The 18,809-nt window shown below is 51.4% G+C and overlaps 1 long non-coding RNA gene across 3 annotated transcripts in view; it reads right to left on the bottom strand.

Moving 5' to 3' along the window:
* Positions 1–18,809, bottom strand: part of LOC102166684 (uncharacterized) — a 411,372-nt gene that overhangs the window by 126,578 nt on the left and 265,985 nt on the right. The window contains exon 18 of one of the 3 annotated variants that reach the window (XR_014833423.1): positions 13,535–13,848. The exons of the other annotated variants lie outside the window; for them this stretch is intronic. This is a non-coding gene — a long non-coding RNA (uncharacterized LOC102166684). Of the gene's footprint in view, positions 1–13,534; positions 13,849–18,809 lie in introns of those variants that run through there. 3 annotated transcript variants of the gene reach the window in all.

Below are 18,809 nucleotides of genomic sequence, written 5' to 3'. Positions count from 1 at the left end.
GCTGTGTGTTTGTGTTCACCCCTTCCTCCCCACTGACCCCTCCCCACCCCAGTTTTCCCTTTGGGGACCCTACGTTTGATGTAGAAATCGGTGCATTTGTTCTGCTTCTTTTGCATCATTTGTATCAGCTTCCACATGCACATGCTATCCTGTCTTCCTCTGTCCGACTTCCTTTCCTCGGTATGACCATCTCCAGGTCCAACCACGTCGCTGCAAGGATGTGCATTTACGCTGAAAGTTCAGAGATCATTCGAGAGTGCTCAGCCCACCGCAGTGGTATTTGGCAGCTTCGGGGGAACAGGGCCCTAGGATAAGACCTGCGTCATTCAGATGGGAAAAGGCAGCCTGTCCAGTGGCTGAAACTGCCATGCCCGGGGGCGGGGCATGGGTCCCTGGTGACCTTGAAAACCACAAAAGGGCAGAGAGGACGGATGGGCTTTCTTGGGAGACCCGCGTTGCGCACACAGACGCCCAGGGAAGCGCGGGCCTCCTGCAAGACTGTCATTTTTATCTATAAAAGAGACATATAATAACACGTTGAAAAAACGGAAATTAAAACTATCATAACAAAGCCATTCTGTGCTTATTGAACGAAGAAACACATTTGCGGCTTGCTCTGCTTTCCAAATCTGTGCTGGTCCCATGAGAGGAGAAACAAGCTTTTGTTGATTTGTCAAGACGTCCCCGGGCGTGCGGATCATAATAGGAGTGATTGATATGCAGGGGCTGTCATGCGCATTTCTGCTGCAGCGTCTCTGACGGGGAGCCAGCCCTCAGCCATCTATTCACGGAGACCACCAGGCCGTCTCCATCAGGCCTGGGGTGCAGGGTGGAGGGTCCCTCTACCATTTCCAGAAGAGGGATGCTACCTGGAAACCGGAAAGTGTGAACCTCCCTCAATAAGAAGCCGAGAGTGTAACGACACTAGCCAGCCAGTTGAGTTCATGCTGTTTCGGGAGAGAGAGAAGCAGGACTCCTGGCTGCAGCTCCAGTCGCTGGCCAGGACACGCCAAATCCAGACCTGGACCCAGGTCCCCAGGGTGGCTGTGCTGGCCCCGGGGGCCTGGCCTCTGACTTCCTTAAGCCTGACACCCTCCTGCTACGTGACGGAACAGCTGCCCCATCCGCTCTGCCACCTCGCACGGGGGTGCCCACACCGAGGCCAAGCAAACCACACGACATAGCTTCCGAGAAGCAGCTTGTCCTGTGAGGCGCCGCTCTACCCCACAGCGTCTGAGTCAGAGGCCAAGCCAGAGGTGTGGGTCCCCCCGCAGGGGCCTGCTGGTCCTTGGTGGTGACAGCCAACCAGAGGGACCGTCCCTGGGGTCCACATGGGCAGGTGGATTTGGCAGATGACCGGGAGCTCGGGCTGCAGGGCTTATTCTGCGTAGCCACCCCAACACCTAGAGTGACTGGGTGACATCGCTGAAAGGACGGTTTAGGAGTTGATCTGCAGACAGACCGGGGGCCGGGCGAGGAGTCTGAGATGAGCAGCAACAGGCAGAGATGTCCCCGAGGGGAGCCCCCTGGCCCATGTGAATTCCAGGGACAGTTCCGAAGGAATGGCAGGCCAGAAAGCAGAACAGTAGCAGAGGAAGCCCACAGATGGCCAGGGAGAGCGGGCACCTCAGAGAAACTCCATGAGAGTGGGCAAGCGTCTCTCACCATTGATGGCCCGGTAGTTAACCTCCACCCCCACACGGGGACACAGCCAGAGCCCAGGACGCCAGAGCGCATAGTCAGGCAGGTCTCACTCCTTCAGAGAAAACCTAAATTGGGTTTTAGAAATGGAGCTGTTCAACCATAGAAGATACAAAACTATCTGTAAAGTCACAGCCAGCGTGGAGTGCAGCCGGGCTGGTTGACGAGCTCTGAGGGATTTGGTGCCCTGGCACTGCCAGCATGAAAACCAAGGAAACTCTTTATATCCGTCGAGAATGTTCTTGGCTAGACATGGAAGCAACCTCAATGTCCATCAGCAGAGGAATGGACAAAGAAGAGGTGGTATATACACGATGGAATATTACACAGGCGTAAAAAAGAACAAAATCATGCCATTTGTAGCTACGTAGACTTGAAGATTATCCTACGAAGTGAAGTCAGTCAGACAAAGACAAATACCATATGGTGTCACATATGTGGAACCTAAACTGTGACACACATGAACTAATTTACAAAAAAGAGGCAGCCTCACAGCCACAGAGAACAGACTTGTGGTTGCCAAGGGGGAGGGGGTGGGAGAGGGAAGGATTGGGAGTTGGGGATCAGCAGATGTAAACTATTACTTACAGCATGGATAAACAACAAGCTTCCACTGGGTAGCACAAGGAACTATATTTAATACCCTGTGATAAATCATAACGAAAAAGAATATGAAAAGAAAGTGTGTATATATATGTATATGTATAACTGAGTTACTTTGCTGTACAGCAGAAATCAATACACCATTGTAAATCAACGATACTTCAATAAAATAAATTTTTAAAAGATTATTCTTTTAAAAAGAATCGTCTTTAATGCCATTTAGCATTAGGCTGCTAATGGGAACGGGGCGCCCAATCAGAGTGGCTTACGTGATGCCGTCTTACCATCGGATCACGTATCACTATCTGACGTAATCGGGAAAGGAGGCAGGAGCATCCGCGGTGGGTCAGCCTTCAGGGCGTCAGCTGCTCAGCATCCTCCGAGCATCCTGCGACCTCTCGGCGCTGCTGGCTGCGCAGAGCTGCTCCGGGCAGCGAGGCCCTTTCCACACAGCAGAGAAGTCAGAGGAGGAGCAGGAGGGAGGGTGGCTCCTTCCTAACTAGTGTGGTCCTTTCGGCAGGAAGAGCACATATTCCCGAGGCCCCTAGGGGGCGCTCTCCACTGACCCCACCGAGAACCCGAGCTGGTACTGGGGGGGTGGGGGTGGGGGGCGGAGGTCCGGGACGGTCCTGAGAGTGTGCTCAACCTCAGAGACATTTTTAGGGAGGGGTGCTCGTGGCATCCCGTGGGTAGAGCCAGGGGGGGACAAACATCCTCCCTCTCCCCGCACAGGGCAGCCCACGACAGAGGATTATCAGGCTCCAGGCAGCAATGACACAGGTGGAGAAGTCCCCAGCTGAGACCCATCAGGGTGTGTCTCCTGGGGATCCGGGGAGGTGGCCTTCCTGGAGAACAAGGGCCTCCATCAGCTCTGGACAAATGTCCACATTAGATCCCTGGGAAGAGGGCCGGCGACCCCCAGCTTTCTGAGCGCTTTTTCGGCCTCTGGAGTGTGACGTCGCGGGGTCGGGGGAGAATGGCCTTCGGGAGATGGTACAGGTGGGTGTGAGGAAGGGCAAGGCTGGGCTCCAGATACATCCCTGCCCAGATCCCAGGGGGAAGAGTGGGAACCGATTCTATAGCCTTCCCTGGGGAAAGTCGGTGGGATGGGTGGGGAGGGGTGGGAGGCTGGGAATGGGCTGCGACGCGGACAGAGCACGTGCCTGTGCCAGGCTCTAGCCCAGTGCTGCGCCCACGGTAGCTCATCAGTCCTTGCCACGCCCAGGGGGCAAGTCCTCCCATTTCCCACCTTACGGGCTGGAAGCAGAGGCTCAGAGAGCTCGAGGACATCGCCCAAGGTCACTGAGTAGTGACTGATGACGCTGGAGTCTGGAACACAGCCAGACCAGCTTGGGAGGCCTTTCCTAAGCCCATGTCCCTCGGCATCTGCAGGGAGGTGAAGGTTCTAGCACGTTAGCACACACAGGCTTCTCTCCGTTCCTAGAAGAGATTGTCTCAAATGACGTCACGCTCTGTGGATACGGAAGGGATGCTTCAGGGCAGCGTCTGCTGCCAGGCTCCCCTCTTTGTCCCAGCCGCCACGGTCCCATCAGGGACGTGGCTGCAGTGCCCAGGCCCCTCGGATGGGGAAGACCTGATTCCCCAGCCGGTGGGACGTTTCCTGGGATTGCTCCACCCGAGATCATTCGCCGAAGGTCATGCCCTCTTCCCGAGACAACCTGCATCCAATGGCCAGCTAACCCGGGGTGCGAAGGCACCAATCTCTGCCCCAGTTAGTACCGCTCTGAAGGACCATCCCGGCCTCAGCGCTCAGGTATGGGTCCCGGTCTGTTCCTAATTCACGCCCTGCTCGCAGACTCTCCGCAGAAGCCACTCACAATAAATACTCCTCCTCCGCTCCCATCCTCTCTCCCAACTCTGATTCTGGACAGTGGGGATGCAGAGGTGGGATTCCTCGGTACCACGTCCCACACGGGCCCAGAATTCGCACCTGACTCCTGTCTCTCCCTGACCCATCTTAGCACCGTGCCTGTAGCACAGCCATAAATATTGATTGGTGATTCTGATCTGTACAGAGCATGTGCTACTCTTACTACAGGAACCTCCAAAAATGAAGAGGTTTTTGGATCATCCTTGAGTTCCCCTGAATAATTAATTTGAGAGTGATCACCAACAAATTTATGTAAAACGCTCCTTGAGCTTGTTTTTCTTCTAGTGTCCCAGGCTGCCTTCTTTTATCAGTTCCACTTTAGTCTCTAGCTGTGAGGGGCTCCCCGGCAATTTGCTTTTGAGCCTCGACATGCATAAATCAAGCGACTCAACAGCCTGAAAAATGCATTTCATGCGCCAGATCTCTTTTAAAGACCTTTGTGAAATACGTTTACATGGTGAAATGTGTTTGGTTTTTGTCGTTCAAGATAAAGAGAACTTTATAATAGTCCAATTTAGTCAGCAATGGGCCCAAAGACACTTCTGCCATCTGGGGAGAAGAGCAGGGCAAGACGGACCCGCGGCCCTCAGGGTGGATAGCGGTGTGGTTCCTGCAACAGGCATCGTGCCGGAGGGCTGTGTGAGTCCAGGTCGATCTTGGGTATTGGGGTGCATGGCTCTTTGCATTTTTCTTTTTTTTTTTTCTGAGAGCTGATTATTCATGCCCCTTGCCTCTTTGTCTAAAGATGGTCAACTACATTCTTTCAGGCAAAAAAAAAAAAAAAAAAAAAAAAAAAACAAATTTACCTATCAGATTGACAAAGGTTAAAAATTAGCAGCAGGCAACATAAGTAAGAATATAGGGTGAACACTCATGCACTGGCATGGGATACAGTAGTCCATCTCCAAACAGCCTCTGGGAGAGAATTTTAACACCATGTATAAAATCTAAAAATGTGCAGAGCCCTCGACACGACACTTTCACCACTAAGAATTCAGCCTTGACAAGGTGTCTAAGAAACGGTGTCCAAAGTCCTTTCACTTTTTTTTTTTTTTTTTTTTTTTTGGTCAAGCACTTGCCATGTGGAAGGTCCCAGGCCAGGGATCAACTCGCACCAGAGCAGTGACTCAAGCCACGGTAGTGAGATCACAGATCCTTAACCCACTGAGCCACCAGGGAACTCCCAAGGCTTTCACTTTTTACTTTATATTTCTCTCTTCTAATTTTACCTAGACAAAATGTATTACATTTACATTAAAAAAGAGCTAATACATCCACAGGTTCTAGAATTTTAAGCTAATGAAGAGTAAGTTAAAAAGGAGGAAGAGGAAGGAAACACTGAAGCCCCAAACAATATTTTGTAGTGTTATAATTAATTGATTTTATTTCATCATACTTTAAGAGATATAATTTTTTTTTTTTTTTTTTTTAGAATTTAGGCTTTCATATAAGTTCAGTTTATCACTGGAGTAATGTGCGATTCTAGAACATCATGCTGCCTGCTCCCTGAGGAGGAAGCATTGGCACATGCACAAAGGCTGTTTGCATTGTCAAAGAACATTCTGGTCATTCCAACTTACTCAAAAATTATTACATGAGTTATCGGCACTGATGTACTGACTGATAATGGTTAAATCGGTTAAATGTGAAGAAAGTTAACCAAGGGAGTAGGGAGCTAAGTTGGATTAAGTTGACATCCAGAAAAACAGCTTATTCTGCTTCCCATGACAGTAGAAACTGCTTGGTCATGGAGGCTCAGGCTGCTGGTTGCCTCCCAATATCCACCGTCCTTCCAATAGTCCCTAATTTTAGCAAGACATACAACTGCCTGCCGTAAGCATGACATTTCTCAGCCTCCTTTGGAGCTGAGGGAAGCTTTTCAAGCAAAGGCATAGAAACTTCAAGCAAGTCCCATGATATATAAGTAGACATGCTGAGTGAAATTTCTAGAAAGATGATTTCAGGAAGCTGACTCAGCTGGAGGCACAGCCATTTAGGTACTCTGTTTTTGCTCCTTTCTGTGGATTGCAACACAAATACAATGGCTGGAGCTCTGGCAGCTACATTTCACCATGAGGTAAGCTGAGGAGGGAAAAAGATTGGGAAGATAACCCATACTTTTTTTTTTTTTTTTTGGTCTTTTTGCCTTTTCTAGGGCCATTCCCACAGCATATGGAGGTTCCCAGGCTAGGGGTTGAATTGGAGCTGTAGTCACCGGCCTATGCCACAGCAATGTGGGATCCAAGCCGTGTCTGTGACCTACACCACAGCTCACAGCAACACCGGATCCTTAACCCACGGAGCAAGGCCAGGGATTGAACCTGCAACCTCATGGTTCCTAGTCGGATTCGTGAACCACTGTGCCACGACGGGAACTCCGACCCATAATATAGCGAAATTGCTATATTATCAAATTGCTTGTGGACGTCCACAGATGTGTGTTTTCCCCTGAGAAAGAAAGAAACGTGGTGGCCTCCGGTTCAAGCCTGGCTCCTAAAAACCTTCTAAGGGATCCCCTCCCCTTTCCCGTTCTTCTCCGCCAGCTGAGAGCATGGGGCCCTCACGTATGGCAGAGCCACCCAAAGGAAGGAGCCCAAGCGCCCCGACTGACTCCATGGAGCAGAGGCGTGCTCCCTCCCTGTAGACACCCCCTCCCCACTGAGGGGAGAAGGAAAACCAAGCCTCTCTTGTGTTCAACCAGCAAGACGCCGGGAGGAACTGTTACCGCTTAGCTTAGCCGGTGTCTTAGTTTCCCACGGCTGCTGTTATAACGCACCACACATGAGTGATAAGTTCCCAGCCTGGCAGCCAAGGGTCTGAACCCAGGTGTCAGCAGGGCTGTGTTCCCTCCAAGGCCGCGATGAGAGGGCCCGCTTGCCTCTCAGCTCCTGGAGCCGCTGGACCCCTGGCATCGCTTGGCTTGGGGACTCGCCTCTCGCCTCCACCTCTGGCATCGCACGGCCTTCTCCCCGGAGCATCTGTGTCCACACTCCCTTCTTATGACACCAGTTCGAGTGGTTTAGGGGCCACCCAAGAAAAGAAAAGGTGACTGACTGTCCCAACAGGTCTCCATGGAAACGGGAGCCCAGAACCGCAGGACCTGGTGTGAGTTGCGGCAGGTGGTGAACTGAAAGGCCGCTGGAGCCACACAGGACAGGTGGCGGGAGGCAGCGGGACGATGACCCAAGTGTGAGATTCTTTAAAGATCTTGAAGCAGGGCTGGCCCTAACCCAAGTTCATAAGGAGGGGGAAAAAGAAAAGCTTTTCTCGAGATGGCTGGAGAAGCAATGCTTGCTTTTCCTGCTTCCTTTAAACCCCTTGGAAACACCAGCAGAAACAGAGTGAAGTTGAGGAGGGTTCCAGCAGCAGATCTGGGCCACAAGGAACAGCCAATGAAAGCACCAGCGAATCAAGGTGCCACACGGGCACAACAGAGAACATTCTGGAAAGTGACTTCTCCCAGCCGAACTCGGAAAAGCCAGAATTGGAGGTTGGGAGGGCTGCAGGCAGGAATCTGCTTCTGCTGAGATGTGGCTGGTGAGTCACAGGGTGAGAACACAGCGGGTCAGTGCCCGCTCAGACCAGCCGCCCTGGCGCTTTCAGTCAGGCAAACGCTGCAGGCGGTTTTCAAGTGTGGCTTCTAACGGGACGACCCCATGGCTCTGGGGCCAGAGAAGTGAGCTGCGTCCAGGCAAAGCCTCGGCCATCACGGGGACGGGCACCCGGAGGATCCACTGGCCTGAGGATGTTCCCTGCATGTGGTCCCACTGCGCCCCCCCCCCAACAGGCCAGAGTCCCTGTGCCCTCTGCCAGGAGAATGGGTCCCTGCCGGCCAGACACCTGTCCTCCCTTCAAGCCACACCCTGGTCCGGACAGCCTACCCACCTCGAGGAGGGAAACAGCTACACTGGAGAAAAACCAGTGACATGAGGAAGCTCAACGCAAAACCAAAAATACCTCTTGAAGGCAGGGAGCTGTTATACATGAGGGAAGAGAAAGTAAAACAAAACACAATTCAGACACCCAGAGAGGCAGGAGGGGCTCGTCCGCGCGCGCGCACACACAGAGCACATGGGACAAAAATAACGGAGCAAGTATCTTATGAGATGGAACTGCGACGGTACTAACAAATGAAGATCTCAGGAGCAGGTTCCGTGGCAGGAAGAGTCGATGAAGGATGCGCTGTGAACTTGGGGCTGGCGGGGAGGGGTTTTCTCTTTTTTTGGTCTTTTTTTTTTTTTGCCATTTCTAGGGCCGCACCCGCAGCATATGGAGTTTCCCAGGCTAGGAGTCAATTGGGAGCTGTAGCTACTGGCCTACGCCAGAGCCACAGTAACACGGGATCCGAGCCGCCGTGTCTGCCACCTACACCACAGCTCACGGCAATGCCGGATCCTTAACCCACTGAGCAAGGCCAGGGATGGAACCTGCAACCTCATGGTTCCTAGTCGGATTCGTGAATCACTGCGCCACAACGGGAACTCCGGGGAGGGGTTTTCACAGAAGACAGTGAAGCAGGGGAAGCGTGACAGGGTCAGAGGAAGGTCCCCCTGTACGTAAGAGATGCACAGCCACCAGCAGCTGTTAGATAGGGCAGGATGCAGCCAGGAAATGCCAGGGGGTTGACCACAATGATACAGGCGCAAACCTTCACCCTGAAAGAGCCCACAGGTTGCTGGGCGCTGCCACTCATGCCCACAACTTAGTGAGATTTCTGATGATCAAGATGAAACACACACACACACACACAAAGCAGATTCGGGAAGCAAGCAGCTCACTTACAAAGGGGCACGGACCAGACGGCCATGAAATCTGTGATTGCCCAGCCCCGATGGGTGAGAATGAAATGATGTCTTCACATGTCATTACAAGAATTAGATGCCTAGTTAAAATGTCATGCAAGCACCAAGGCAAAGTAAAGACACTTGCAGACTCTGATTCAGAAAATTCACCAATGATTTTATCTTTCTGGAGGAATTGATACCAAATATGTCCCAGTGAAAATGACGACAAAAATAAAGGCAAATGCAAAAGGCAGAGGATACAGAAAGAGTGACAAACAAAAGAGCTCAGAAAACCTAAGGACACCTATTTCATTGCTGAGAGCATGGCTGAAAAAACGTGAAGGCAACTGTGAAAGAGACGATTCTTAAGAAAGAAATTGCACCGTGTAAAAATAAAAAACCCTAGAACTAAAACCCCAGATGATTTTTTTTTTTTTTTGCCATTTCTAGGGCCGCACCCACAGCATATGGAGGTTCCCAGACTAGGGGTCGAATAGGATCTGCAGCCGCCAGCCTACACCACAGCCACACAGGATCCAAGCCGCGTCTGCAACCTACACCACAGCTCATGCCAACATCAGATCCTGAACCCACTGAGCGAGGCCAGGGATTGAACCCATGTCCTCATGGATGCTAGTCGGGTTTGCTAATGGCTAAGCCACAACAGGAGCTCCCAGGTGATTATTTTAAGTGAGGCAGTTGTTAAGAATAAGGAGAAAATCCTAACATCGCCCAAGAGAAGAGCAAACAGTCAAAAGCAAAGTATCTTGAATGGAACCTCTTGACAGCAGCCCTGGAAGCCAGGCGTCCGTGAGCAACACAGGGGAGGGAATTGTTATCAGACTAAAACCCATGCGCTTTTGAACCATCAAGGCTGAGAGTGAAATGAGGACACGGGCTGGTACAGAAATCCCCCCCAAACCTTACCGTCTCCCAGAGAGTTACTTGAGGGTGTGCTCCCACACAACAAGAGAAGAATCTGCTGAAGGAAAGCAGTGGCATCCAGAAAACAGACCTTCCACCCCCAGGGAGGGGTGCAGAGAACTTCTGGCACACTGATGAATTCAAGTTCCAAAATGAGCTTTGTGGCAGGCCCAGGGTGTTAGACCTGCTTGGAGCAGGAGACAGAGGGAGCCAGGAGAGAACAGGATCAGTGGCTTTCCTGACACAGTCATCAGCTTGAGAGTGTTACAGCCGATGGAAAGGTGGAGAATGAACTGGTGATAAAGAATGAATTGGGGATAAATACACCAACAGTATGAAATTTGTCATCTTAGGGACAGGGGGATGGAGGGTGGTGCTTGAATGCTTTTTTTTTGCCTTTTCTAGGGCCACTCCCATGGCATATGGAGGTTCCCAGGCTAGGGGTCCAACCGGAGCTGTAGCCACTGGCCTACGCCACAGCCACAGCAACATGGGATCCGAGCCATATCTGCAACCTACACCACAGCTCATGCCAACACCGGATCCTGAACCCACTGAGCAAGGCCAGGGATTGAACCTGTGACCTCATGATTCCCAGTCAGATTCGTTAACCACTGCATCAAGAGGGGAACTCCTCTCTTTCATAATAATATGTTTTCACTGTTTTTTTCCCCATACCCATGACATGTGGGTACCATACCTGGGCCAGGGATCCAATCTGAGTCACACAGTGACAACACCAGATCCTTAACCCACTAGGCCACCAGGGAACTCCCGTCTTCACTTTTAATAATGTATACATATGTTTCTTTGATCAAAATGAAAATTAAATAAAAACAAAAATATATTGGAGGCTGACAGGGTATGTTAATTTTCCAAGATAATTCCCTATACAATAAAAAAATTGTTTTTTTTTAAATTTCTTTTAACAGCTGCACCCACTGTATATGGATGTTCCCAGGCTATGGGTCAAATCGGAGCTGTAGCTGAGGCGTGCCGCAGCCACAGCACCTCCAGATCTGAGCTGCATCTGTGACCTATGCCGCAGCTTGCAGCAACGCCACATCCTTAACCCACCGAGCAAGGTCAGGGATCGAACCTGCATCCTCACGGGCACTAGTTAGTTCTTAATCCACTGAGCCACAATAGGAACTCCTAAACACAGTTTTAAAATATGCAAGGCGGTGGCATCGACATTCACGCTTATGCACTAGGCAGAGTGGAGATGATAGCGGAGGCTATGGTGACCGGGTGACAGGAAGAATGTGCTGAACCAGGAGCAGGGTCCCCGAGAGGCCCCAGGTGGGAGGGGGCGAAGGAGACTGGAGCGGAAGGTCAGCGGGCACCTGCTCAGGTAACGGCAGCACGCGGGCGAGGAGATGACATCCTTGGCAAGGGGTCCAAGGCTTCAGTCAACACCAGGGGCCACTAGACACCTGTCAGACCCCAACAAGAGACCTGACGGAAGCTCTGTGACGGGACGTCAGCCTCAAAGGAGCCACCCTTGACGGGTGGGGAAAGGTCAGGCGTGGAGCTGACAAGGGCTCGACGAGCAGAGCTGAGTCATGACGGTGGCATGCCCCGATGAAGGGGGAAGAGCTCCAAGTTTGACAAATTAAACTCTACCTGATCAAGAATTAGTACGCTCGGTCTCCGAAGGGTTTAAAGGCTCAGAAATTCCTTCCCAAAGAACGTAGCTCTTCCTTTTCTCCCACTAAAGCAATCTATTTATAGCCACAGAAGAAGAAGAAGTGACGGTGTCAGTGTGCGAAGGACTATTTTTTTTTTTTAAATCCGTGGCATTCTCATCATCCTTTGTACTGTTTTTCCCAGAAGCCAATGCATTACAGCTGCATTTTCGGTTTAAATATGCCTCGAGGGCTGGTCCAGGATCCTCGTCACCATTTATAACGTTGTTTTTATGGGAAAGTGTGTTTAAATTAAAGCCACTGAATTACAAATAAAGTATGAAGATGAACATTTTAATTTTAATAAGGGGCTTCACCTTTATAGGAATACGCATTTGTATTCAATAAGAAAGCATCTGCCTACGTTGGGGCCAATAGCTTATAAAGAACGAAAATTTAAAGACTCCATCACGCCGTATCTTCATCTCTTTGGGACGCTGAGCTCAGGCAGTGACCCTCGGTGACCGACGGGCAGAGGAAGAGTTGAGGTGACTCTGGTTATAAAAGGCCCAGCCCACCCCAAGTCCCAGGGGCAAATCTAAGAGGCAGAAATAAAATATAGACATGCTTTTCATGTTTCTGCCACTTTTCAAATTCTACTAGTGAGCACGGGCGACTGGTTAGGAGCTCCCCAAACTGTAGACAGTCTCGCCCACCCTCTCCACCCCCGCTCTGGTGCCCAGGTAACTCTCTCTTGATTTTATTTATGTCTTCATTCATTTATTGCTTTTCAGGGCCACACCTGCAGCATATGGAAGTTCCCAGGCTGGGGGTTGAATCGAAGCTACAGCTTCCAGCCTGTACCACAACCACAGCGACGCGGGATCTGAGCCTCGTCTGTGACCTACTCCACAGCTCACGGCAACGCCGGATCCTTAACCCACTGAGTGAGGCCAGGGACCGAACCTGCGTCCTCCCGGATGCCAGTTGGGATTGTAACCCACCGAGCCACAGCAGGAGCTCCTCTCTCTTGATTTTAAAGATGCATGAGGATGGACTGTTTAATGAGTGCATAAAATAACTACTGAAACAATGGATTCCAATATTGATCAATTTGGAAGTGGGAATGAGGCCTCACCCTCTTCATGGTAACACTCAGAGCTTCAGGCTCAATTATTCTTTTTCTCCCTCTTTTATTTCCTTTTTAACGTTGCATGGCAAACTAAATAGCTAAGAAATCGCAAATGGGGGACAGCACATAATTCTTCTTATTATGGTTAATTAAATAACACTCTCTGTGACACGTCATGGTAATTAGCTCCTTTCCCCTCGCTCTGCTTTTCCTGGTAATTTAGTTCCTAAATTTATTTCTGAACGATGGGCTTTAATAGATAGTTATTTTAATGAGGTCTTTAAAAATGCATGTGTTGTTGATAAGCTCGCTCTTAAGGTCCGTTTCGAACGTGACACAGATTGCAGGTCGTTTAAAGAAAAGCCCAACATTTCTCAGAAAATAATTGAGAAAGTAATTGATCTGCCGCGCACTATTCGCTGTGAGCCGAGCCTGAGCAATTTCCTTTAAATACTGGTTTCTCTGCTGCTAGGATCTTATCTAGTTTGATTTCCTTTCTTGTCCTTAGCCTCATCTACCAGCTATGATCCACACGCTTCGTGAGTGTTAAAATCACGTTGTGCTAGGGCGCCCAGACCGGACAGCCAAGACCAGCTAGGATCAGTGGGTTTCATCCTCCTTGGGCTGTCCCCACACTGTCCCATCCCTCCGCCCGCCCCCACCCAGGTACTCAACGCCCTTTCACGCCCGACCCTTCTCAAGACCACAGGAGGCCCCCAGGAAAGCATCCAACCCTTATTCACCTTGGAGTACAATTAGCTGACCCCCCAAGGGGCACGCTTCCCAAGCAGGTGTGTCCACAGGATTTTTTTTACAGACCTGGGTTTAGTTTTAATCTTACATCCAACAAAAAATGAAACAAACAACCCCCTCCCCCAAAGTATATTTTATTGAAGCAAGGGGAAATTACTTGGAACACGGGATATATGTTTCCAAGAAGACAAAACACTGGAGACACATTTCAGTATGTGTGATTCCAACTCCGTGACTCGTTAGCCACGGGGGTGCGTGTCCATTAATGACACTCTTCAGGTTCGTGCGGTCCCCCCCTCCTCGTGGAGTCGGTCCGCAAATCCAGCTGATGCTTCTTCTATGTGCTATTTGTTCACTAGTCACTGGGGTCCAGGGATCCTTCGGAATCACTCGCATCGTGTCACTTTCCTCACCAGGAGCCCGGCATCCTCTCTGGGATAAAAAGCACTGACATGAAAGGTTGTACCTTGTCCTGGAGACAGCCGCCCGGGGCCTGCTGGCAGAGGGCAGAGCTCAAACCAGGTCAGGCAAGAAACGCTGGGCCCGAGAGCAAAGGACCACCTTCTAAGACCCCGCCATCCGGGCTGCCCGGCTCTCCCAGGAGGAGTGCAGCTTCGTGCATGATGTGTGCACAGAGCTGGTGTCCAGCTGGATGAACTCTATGCTGCAATGACCTAGGCTCGAACGTCTCCTGCAGCCAGAGGTTTCCCAAGTAACCCCTTCCCCTCAGTGTCCCCAGCCCCAGCAGTAACCGCTCTTCCCCAGATCACAGCTCTCGTGTTGGTTCATTTGATTCTTTATTTGTTAGCCTTGAGGGGCCCTGCATATAGCAGACGCCCAGCCGTGTCACCGTATACATGGGGCCAAGATGGAATGCAGGCCCTTTCTATGGAATGTCAACGTCCAAGCACAGGTCACAAAGCCTTCCACTGGGACACCCACGCGGGACCAAATCCAGAGGCTTGTTTCTGTGGACAGCCTTGATTTTGCATTTATTTTTATTTTATTGTTATTAGCGCAGAGTTGATTTACAGTGTTGGGTCCACTCCATTTGGCTTTCGATAGTATGTTTATAGTTATCTTTTGCAACTTCTTACTTTGTATTTATTTTTTGATAATAAATTCAGAGCAAGCCAATTTTTGCCACTGGGGGTTAGAAACTCATTTCTCCGTCGGGAGTGACATGCCTGCCTTCTCCTCCATGAGGCATCTTAAGGAGGGAGGGGACACGCGTTTAAGTTCGACGGGCAACTTCCACAAGCCAACGGGGTTCAGGAGGAAGGGAGACGTGGCGTGACACCAGATTTAATTCAGAACTCAGCAGCGGTCAGCGGAATAACATTTGTATTACTGTTCACGTTACTTTCATAGCTGAAAGTGGAGGAGGAATAGAGGTTTCTCTGCACCCATCACCACCTGCCCAGTGGGGTCTTGGAGGTGAGGGTTCTCGTGCTAAACCTTTGATAAGCGACCGCATCTAACTCACTCAACAAAGCAGTGCTCCTTAAACACGTGCTGATGCGTGAAAATAAAAAAGTAAAATCGCAAATTGAACGACGTCTCCCTTGCAAGCACCTGTGAGAGGGACTCAAGGCCAGAAACCATCTGTTCCATCTGCTGCTTCCTTTACCTTCAATGGTGTAGATTCCATCGCTAAGATTCGAAAATAGAGAAGTAGCCAGAGGGAACTCTCCATCCAGGTCTTCCTTGCTCCTCTTTTACTTTTAGTAGCTGGAAACTTTCTGCTATCTTCCCTCCAGTTTGGGGTGGTGCAGAAGCCATGTGGACATGCTGTTTTCCAAGCAGTTTTGTTTGTTTGGCCGTGACAGTTTTTTTTAAGGAAAAGGCGAGGGTGAGGCCTCACAAACATTCTTGGAAGGAAAGCTCCCCAAAGCCAGAGGCTGTGCAGACAGCAGCTGGACCAGCGTCCGGAGGTGGTCGGTCCCAGGCACCTTCCAGATCGTGCCCTCTTCCCAAGGTCAGCCTGGGTTTACACTCGCCATGATAATTCAGCGTGTATTTCCGAAGCCTGCGATTGTCTGAATGGTCTAAGCAGCACGTGCAAAGTCGTACCATCTGCGTGGATTCGGTTTGTGCTCACAGCTCACCCCACAGCCCTGATTCGTGGAGCATCGTGGATTCGCGTGCTCTTCCTGCTCTGGGAAGCCCTGTGGATTTGGTCACATCTGGCGTCGCCTCCAGCCCCATCCTACTGATGCTACAGCTGCGGTCTCCTGAATGAGGGTGGATCCAGGCACAGTCTGGTCGGTCTTGCTTTGGCTTTGAGAACTCACTGGAGGCTCCAGACTTTCTACTGGGGAAGAGGCGTCCTCTCTGTGGAGAAGGGGGGGTCCCTGCCACCCTGCTTCCCCTCCCACGTGCAAAGTCCCAAACGGACACCCGTCATCGTGTGCTACAGCCTCGTTGTCACTGGGGAGAGCCTAGGGAGTAAGTGGCTGAGCTGGGGGTTACTTTACTCAAACTCGTGGGTAAGAATGGAGGTTCCTACACCGAGGCGAAGCAAACCAACTCACATGCAATGCCCGTGCTTTTTTTTTAGCTGTGCACCCCAGCACGCCAGGTACGTTCTGATTCCCCGGGTTGTGCGGTCATAGTAGTACTTGCCTCACAGATTTTTGCCTGGAGCGATGAGCTTGTAAGTGAAAAATATTTTGAACAACACCTGTACATAGCAAGTGCTCAAGAAACGTTGGGCTTTGCTATTCTCATTGCCATCGACTGGCGAGACCCTGAACACGAGCACCAGCACATCCCGCGGGCTGACCCGTGCCCAAGGGGACCCGACCGGACCTGGGCTCACTCTGCACACAGCCCCTCCCACCGGCCCCCGGCTTCCTTCACCAGGTGCCGCGTGCCCCCTCAAATCATCCCTTTCCAAAGGACAGTTGTGCCTCCTATCTTTTCTGTTCTGATCACACCCCTGAAAGCTAACCGGAGAGAATCCACAGAAACGGACTCGGTGTATCTCCGAGGTCACCTCGGGCCCCTCCCAGCCCCAGTTGGCTTGATGCCGCACAAAGCTGGGGGCACCTCCTCCTGCCACCATTCACCCCTAAAAGACAGGGTCAGAGGCGGGACCGGGGCAGAGAGCGGAGGGGTTGGAGCAGAAGGAAAGGCCAGATCCTGGACCCAAGGGGCCCTGATGGGTTCCATCCCCTTCTCCCTCGGCACCTGCCCCTCCCCCACACCCTTCCCCCTCCTCTGAACCCCTCCTCTCCCCCTCCCTTCCCCCCCAGCCCCCACCGAACGCCACCACATCAGCTCCAACTATAACCTGAAGCACGGGGGGGTCTCTTCCCGGATTGGAAGCCCTGCTGGGGTCGAAACACAACCCGCTCGGTCCCGCTGTACGTCTGTGACCTCAACAAGGCCTGGGAGGTCACAACTTGAGAGAGTCCCGGAGCCGCAGATTGAAGAGGTTCTGAGCAGCCCGTGTTCCTTCTCGCACCCAGATCACCTTGGACACTTGGCCGCATGTGCAACTGTGTTTAGTCGTGTCAGCGCCACGGGCGCCCAAAGGACACCTGTCTTCCAGAAGAGCTGTGTGGCCCGGGCTGGGTGTCGCAGGCCCCGGCCTCTCAGGAGGCGGCTGTCCACTGAAGACGTGAGAGACCTGCCCATTGATCTTTTTATTCCGCAGCCCATAAAAGAAAGGGCTGCCTTCCTCCATTGTGTCTTTCCTCCCTCTCCTCTGTGCCTCCTCTCTGGCCCGGCCGCCCTTGCACGGTCATTAGACGCAAACAGAGGACCGCACGTCTGCCTTTTAATTGGGTGTTTAACAGGACAGCGTTTGAAAGCCATTAATGGGGAAAAACATTTTTGTCCGGTTTCATCAATTGGGCTGCGAGAAAAATGCCACCCGAGCGTCACAATTCTGTGCGAGCCAGGAAACTGCTGTCCATTTCAGTTTGTTCCCATGTCACGGCGTCGTCACGGGACTCGGCTCTCCCGGGTTGCCGCGGTGGCGATTGTCCCCCTGTGTGCGGAAGAGGACGTGGGCCTCTTCGGCCTGCCCTTCAGCCGGGGCCTGCTTTTGGCTTTTCTTCAGGGCTGCGGAACGTGCTCTGCGGAGAAAAAGGAGCCGAGCTTCAGAAATATGTGAAGTGGCTGGAGTGGCTCCTTGGTACCTGTGAAGAGTCCCCTCGAAGCAGCTTAGGGGACAATGGCGGATGGCGTCTGGCAGGGCTTTATTTTGTCCACACGATCCATTTCACACGCATCCAGGCAACTGATGAATGGGGGATTAACGCAAGTTTTCACCTTATTGAAATGAGTGATTCAAAGCAAACAAATAGGGCGAACTCGTTAGAATATGAAATTACAGCTTCTCGGGGGCCCTTTGTTGGCCCGCAAGTCACATTCACCCTCGACCGAAAAGTATGGGGATGGACACACACCGGGTCACGTGCCTGTCCCCAGGCCTTTGCTCCGGCCCCGGAGCAGGCACCTCGGAAGCCCTGGCCGCATCTCCGGCCGGCACGTAGCCCGCCCTGTTTGCTGAGAAGCAACCCGCATGCCCGCCGTCAGGACCCGAGCTAAAAGGGCGATGAACCCGGTTAGAGAAAGCGCCAGGGCAACACCGATCTGCTCTCAGGTCACGCGGTCTCCACACCCGATTTACGTTGCTAAACACCGCCGCTATTACAATATCTACCGCAGACACTGCGGAGACCAAATTCAGGCGAGTGCTGGTCCCAGGATGTTTTTAGTTTCAGACCCTGCAGCTTCGTTGTTCCAAAAATTCCTCTGTGATGACCATAAACTAGTCCACTGTGTGGGGGGCCACGGGGCAATGACCAACGAATGTACAAGATCACATATGCAGACACACATGCACATACACGCAGACACATGCACACACACACAGACACACATGCACACACAGAGGCACACGCACACAGATCGCACGCACACCCCACTGGACATACAGAGGCGCACATGCATGTAGACAGTACACACACACATAGACACACACGAACATACACACAGACACACATGCACATAGACCATACACGCACATCCCACACACATACACAGACACACATGCATATAGATAATACACACAGACACGCACACAGATCATACACACACTCAGAGACACACGCACATAGATCATACACGCACACTCCCACACACATAGACACACATGCATATAGATAATACACACATACAAACACACGCATAGACACATACACACAGAGATCACACACACATCCCACATGCACATAGACACATATGCATGTAGATAATACACACAGACACACACACACATGAACACACACACACAGATCATACATACACACATCCCACACGTACACAGATGCACATGCATATAGAAAATACACACACACACGCACACAGATCAGACACAC

Source organism: Sus scrofa, chromosome 18 (assembly GCF_054392235.1).
Source record: "Sus scrofa isolate SSC_HxYL_T2T_F1_AM1 chromosome 18, Sscrofa_HxYL_maternal_Yorkshire_Landrace_v2.0, whole genome shotgun sequence".
In the NCBI taxonomy this organism is placed as follows: domain Eukaryota; kingdom Metazoa; phylum Chordata; class Mammalia; order Artiodactyla; family Suidae; genus Sus; species Sus scrofa.
This window is presented reverse-complemented; position numbering and strand designations above follow the sequence as displayed.